This window comes from Lytechinus variegatus, chromosome 12 (genome assembly GCF_018143015.1).
Source record: "Lytechinus variegatus isolate NC3 chromosome 12, Lvar_3.0, whole genome shotgun sequence".
NCBI classification, from domain to species: domain Eukaryota; kingdom Metazoa; phylum Echinodermata; class Echinoidea; order Temnopleuroida; family Toxopneustidae; genus Lytechinus; species Lytechinus variegatus.
Genome location: NC_054751.1, coordinates 29,279,887 through 29,285,884, shown reverse-complemented (window position 1 = coordinate 29,285,884; position 5,998 = coordinate 29,279,887). Strand labels below are relative to the sequence as shown.

Sequence of the window (5,998 nt, the reverse complement as noted above, 5' to 3'; positions counted from 1 at the left end):
TTGTTTGATTTGCCAAGTTCATATTGTCTACGTGTATTCCATAATGTTCATAAACAAAGGCTTATGTCGAAAGGGTGGGTGCTGTCGCGTTAGGGTGCGTCAACGCGAACGCGAAGATTCGTCCAAAGCCCCCCCAGTTTGGCCGAAAGGGTGCGTTGGGAGCGTTAGGGCGCGTCAGTGTCGACAACGCCCCCAAATGGCACAACCGGGGGGGCTTTTCCCGAACCTTCGCGTTCAGTACATTTTTATTTTACAAATCGTCTTGAACGAGGTTCGCTGACTAATTAGGCCACGCCCACTCCCAAAGTTTTGATAAAAATGTAGTTTGTTTGATGTTTTCGCCGCGACGATTCGAAATGAAACGAAGAAATTAGCAGAAGTGAAGGTCACCGGAGAGGTGAATGAGGATTTTACCGTAAGTAAAACCATTCAAAATGTCGTTCATATTATATGTAAGGTGATGAATAATTTGTGGTGCGTAATTATCAATTGAATTACAAGAAAAGATAATCTTCTGGCAGGAACCCTGTCGATACGATCGACAAACTTGACAGTACATAATCCAGTCTAGTCCCATACCCGTGTTTCTGTGTCTGCAGAACTAAGTATCTGACTGAGGTCCACACAACGACCCATCGCGACCCTGTCCATACACGTTTTTATGATGCACACAGGGCTGTAATTTTGCTAAGAGAAATCTTTATATTGTTTTACCTTTATGACATTCGGCATTATCGTGATATAGGGAACCACCGTTCACTTCATACAGCAGCGCTTTATTCAGTCACACGCGCACGCACTACCCTATTTCCACCTCCATTCACTTTGTACACAAGTGCGCGTACACAAATCTATGAGTGGTTCCCAAAACCACGATTTGGCCTGACATTCTATATTAAAAATCATAATTTTTCTTTTCCTTTGGTTTTTGTATTAATTTTGTTGCTCGGTGTGGTCGGGGATATCCTCGATTACCAGCGTGTGCAATAGATGTACACAAATCCAATGTGGCCATCCCAATTCTGTGTTACAGTCATTGGAATTGGACAGGAGCTAAATCACATATTGATAGTGTGAGTGATAAATTGGATATTCTCAACTTATTTAGCATATAGGCTTAGCGAACACAAGTCAAACGAAATGGAGGCACTCGACAGCAGGCGAGGATTCAGGGGGGAGTTATGTGGCAGAGGTGCGTTCACACCCAATCAAAATCTAGATATTATAAGTTTTAAATGGTGCACCCGTGGCAGTAGACCAAAAGCTTCGGTCCCTGTTTTGCTGGTTGTTCAGCTGAACTCCGTTGGCTTCACTCACCAAATACAGAGACCGAAGTTCTAGCGCGATCTGTACAGGGGACTCAATGGCCATATGTTTACGTACTTAAGATCGGATAAAAAGGGGAAGTGAATTTGCGCGACAGCCGAGGTAAGTCACTGTTTTGTTCCTTTTAACTTCAATTTTCTCCGTTTTGGGGAATTATTGCCAAGAGGGAATATAAATTTGCATTTTGGTCGCGTTAATTTTCAAAATTGTTATTCATTAAAGACAAAATTGAAGAGCCCCGACGGGGGGATTTTGCATTGTAAGTCCCCTAATGGTGGCTGCACAATAGCAAGCCGTCTGTGTATGAGAAATAAAAAAAAATGTTTAAAAACTCCTCGAAACAGACAGCTGCCAGCTGTCTAGCTATCGTGCAGCCACCATTATGGGACTTACAATGCGAAATCCCCCAGTCGGGGCTCTTCAATTTTTCAATTTTATTTTTCATTTTTATCGTACCACATAAAGTTAGAGTCTAGATCTAGTCAAACCTAACCTTAAATAGCACGTAAAGGTACTTAAAGGTCCATTCATTAAAACAAAAATAAAGGGGAATATGCAATGGATCTCATCAAGCCCAAGTATTTTTTTGCCTTTGAATCTCATAATAAAGTACTATTGAACAAAATCCAGTAAATTAAACCAGCAAGGTATCCATGTGCTATTGGGTTAGAAAAAACTTTTATTTTAATTCAAAAATATATTAATGACAAAAATGTTTTATTATTTGTATGATTAATATGTTAATGACTGTCTTGCTTATAATCAAGTGGAAATTATATGAATTAACAAGAATTAATTGTTGACCGATTGTTGGTCGATTCTAGAAATTTCAGGATAATACAACAAGAAAGAAAAATGATTGGTATATTTGAATCATTCCCCTTTATAAAATGTCAACAATATTCATAGAAAGTGCAATATTTTTCAATGATCACTGTGTCAATCTACATATTCTTTGTTATATCAATGTAATATTAATGTTCTAATTTCAGACTGGAACTAGAGAGCTTGGCTCTGACTGGTCTACTACAGCAAGGAATGTGCCAGGGGCCAATCTGATGAACATGTGGCAGAAGATTTGGCAATGGGTGAAGAAACACTGAGATTGAAATGCAACCACAGGTAACATGTAGACTAGTAAAATGCTATAATGATGACAAAAAATGAAGGATATTGTTTAGGTTGCAGAATGTTAAATCATTAAAACCCACATCAATGATAATGAAATCGCACTGTACCAGATTTTAAAGTCAGTTTGTAATGTAGACATTACATAGACATGAAAGACCATGACCATGCAAAAAATCATCCAGATGGTCATTTTTGTACATGGTTTTGGAAAACAGTGCGGGAGCTGAAAAACATAAAAATTACCATTTGGTCATGATTTTTTGCATGGTCGCTCACTTTAAAAACTCTACAGTTAACATGCGACCCCAGCCCCCCCCCCCCTTCTGTTTTCGTAGCCCCTACTCACACCCCTCAATCCATTTTTCACTACTTGCTCATGTGTATGTACATACAAGCTACATTACGAGGAATAATTTCTCTAAGTTTCTCAGCCAGAGCATATGTCATTTACTATTTTTATTTTTGATTAACATAATAAAAGCTTGAACCCTTTGTTTACCCCCTTCTATATGAATTCTGGTAATCAAAAGATGTTTTATTTCCTGTTTTTAGACATGTACATATACATGTGAGAAGAAATACAAGATTGTGGCAAATATTTTAATTAGTTCAATACTCTTTTTTCCTTCAGGTGGAGGCTTCACCCAAACTTTTCAGACGGATGCGAGATACAAAGTTACCCAAGTATAAATGGTTGAAGGTTTTGGAGAGCCAGACAAGAAGGCAGGAAATGTGATGTCACTTGTAAGTTAAAACACTCTTAAGTATGACTGCCTCACTTTGGCGAAGAAAGTAGTCACATTAAAAAAAAATTAAATTGCCAGTACTGTTCTCTTCTTTATTTGGTCTTCTAGCAGTCAATATTTGAAAACAGTGACATCTATAAGTCTATAAGATAATAAGTGCTTAGATGCTTAAATGATTATTGATGATATTTCTTGGACAGTTGTAAAACATCCAATATCAATCAATGCTAGATGCTGTGTCTTGCTTTCTATTGCCAAAGTAGTAAATGAATGTTCCATTGTTCTGCATTCCTATTAGACCCCCCACACACCATCACCCTCTGCTTTGTCAGCTAGGAACACTGCAAAATTACCCAAAAAAGAACACAATTTTTTTTATATCTCTTGTAGGCATGTATAAATCAGATAAATTTAATGACTACAAAAGCAGTCATTAAACCTCACTTATTCAAATGATCTTGGTAGGGGGGGGGGGGGTGGCTCAGGATCTTGCCTGTAGATTGTGCACTCACTTCAGAAATCAGCAGGTTGGTTCTGAATCACGAAATAAAAAACAAATGTGATAATTTTGGATTTTGACTCCCTTTATTTTGTCATTAAAGTCATTAAAATCAATTATGTATACATGAACATTTTAATTTTTTTCTTATGCATTTTTTTGGGTTGTTTAACCCTAAGAAGACGGGGGGGGGGGGGGGGCTCGACATTTTTCGCGATAAATCAGCTGCTCAAAGTTTTCTTAATGTGTCGCTCGCTGACTTTTTACTTTCAAGACTCTCGCGCAACTTTTGAGACCAAAATTGTGACCCCCAGGTACGCGTTTCCGAAATAACGCAACATTTCGTAAGTGCATGCAGACCCAAAATTGCTCAAAAACATGAATTTGTGTACAAATCCAATGCAAATAGTGTTTTTAGCCAAAATTCATAAAATGTATCATTATTTTTCCTTTTACTGCTTAAAATCATTTAATTTTATCTTGTCTATGGTAAAAATAAAGTCCCCGAAAATTTCCATTGAAAACACAATGAAAAGCAAAAAGTCATAAAACAAAGAAATACATAAGAAATTTAGAAAACAATAGAATACATAAGAAAATAAATGTGATGTGTACATTTTTGAAAAATAAATTTGATCAGATGCCTATCTAGAGTATGTGAAACAAAAATGAGCATTTTAGGGGCTTTATTTTATTAATAAGCCAGTTCGTAGTTCCTTTCTGCGCATGATCAAAAGATTCTATGCATGATCAGAAGAAGGTCATTTGTACTAAAGTGACATGGTGCTTTAAAATCTAATGAGATAAGCACCAACTTTGATGTCTTGATTATTCATATATTCTTTTGAATTGTCATTTTCATTTTCATCCACAAAAAACAACAATGCTTCCACGAACGACTGGTATTTCACAGTTTGCAAAGTACATTGTGCAACATGCTAAGATATGCATTCAAAGTAGGAATGCAACAAATGCCTTCATTACGTGTTCATTTGTGTGCTATTCTAGTCACCTGGTCTATTCAATTTCTTCATCCTGCTATGTAAGGCAAGCTTACGTAATATCTTGCTTTGAAATCTGCCTATCATGATGAAAGAAATGAAAGGTCATTTGACCAAAATTGTCCACGAAGTAACTACGAACTGGTCTATTAGAGCAAACTTATGATTTTACGCATAAATTTTCATAATCAATGAGCAGTGAGATTTTTCGCAGAATTTTAACAGCGATAATTAAATTAGGAATAAATGACTTTGGTATCAATAATCATGGAAATTAATATCTTTATTAATAAAATATCACATGCTCTATAAATTAATTCCATTTCAGTTACTTCAATAAACATGAACAGCAGCAGGAGCAACAACAGCATCAGCAGCCGAAACCTCAACTGCAAGAAGAGATGCAGCAACCGCACCGACAACATCAAGAGCAACAGCAAAAATACCTACATGTATTACAGCAGAAATGCAACAATCACATTGGCAACATCAACAGTAGCAGGAGCTCCAACAACCATGCAGGGAACATCGCGCGCAACATGAATAACTTCATGAAGAGATGCAACAACCACAGTGGTAAACATCAACAGCAGTAGCGACAACGACAGTAGAAACAAAGCCAATGTCAAGGATTAAGCAATCATACAGGAAACAACACAAGCGGCAACATCAATAAATGCATCAGGGGATGCAACAGCCATACTTGTAAACAGCAGCAGTAGCAGCGATGACAAGAGCAACCACACAGGCAACACCTTGAGCAACATCAGTAGCAATGCACCAGCAATGAAACAATCACACCAACAACACCAAGAGCAGCAGCAAAAAGAAAATAAATTACAGCAACCATGATGACAACAGCAGCGGCAACACCAACAACACTAATGAATGTTGAAAAACTTGTACAAAAGTCAATGACACCACAGTTTTTTTTAGAATTTATTGGACATTATTGATTAAAAAAATGCACAATGATTTATTCAGGTTGAAGAAAATTATGTGTGAAAAAATTGTGTACATTTGAAGATGTTTCCTGTGTATTGAATAATTTTTATGAAAATATAGTTTTATAGATGAAAATATGATTCTTGAAATGTCTACTTTTTATTTGTCATTGACTAAAGATAAATACATTTTCTTTGAATTTTCTTAATGAAATGAAAAAAAGGGAATTTATTCAAATGTTATCATTATTATCATCGTTCTTATCTTTATTATTATTATCACTATCATTATTACTATTATTATTATTGTTATTGATATTATTATTATCATTATTATTCTTATCATTATTG

The 5,998-nt window shown here is 36.2% G+C and overlaps 1 long non-coding RNA gene across 1 annotated transcript; it reads left to right on the top strand.

Annotated features, from left to right (window-relative positions):
• The first annotated feature begins 304 nt into the window (after positions 1 to 304).
• LOC121425524 lies at positions 305 to 5,568 on the top strand. Its single transcript, XR_005971500.1, has 4 exons — positions 305 to 415; positions 2,319 to 2,448; positions 3,089 to 3,201; positions 5,032 to 5,568. It is a non-coding gene; the product is annotated as an uncharacterized LOC121425524 (long non-coding RNA).
• Positions 5,569 to 5,998: the final 430 nt, after the last annotated feature.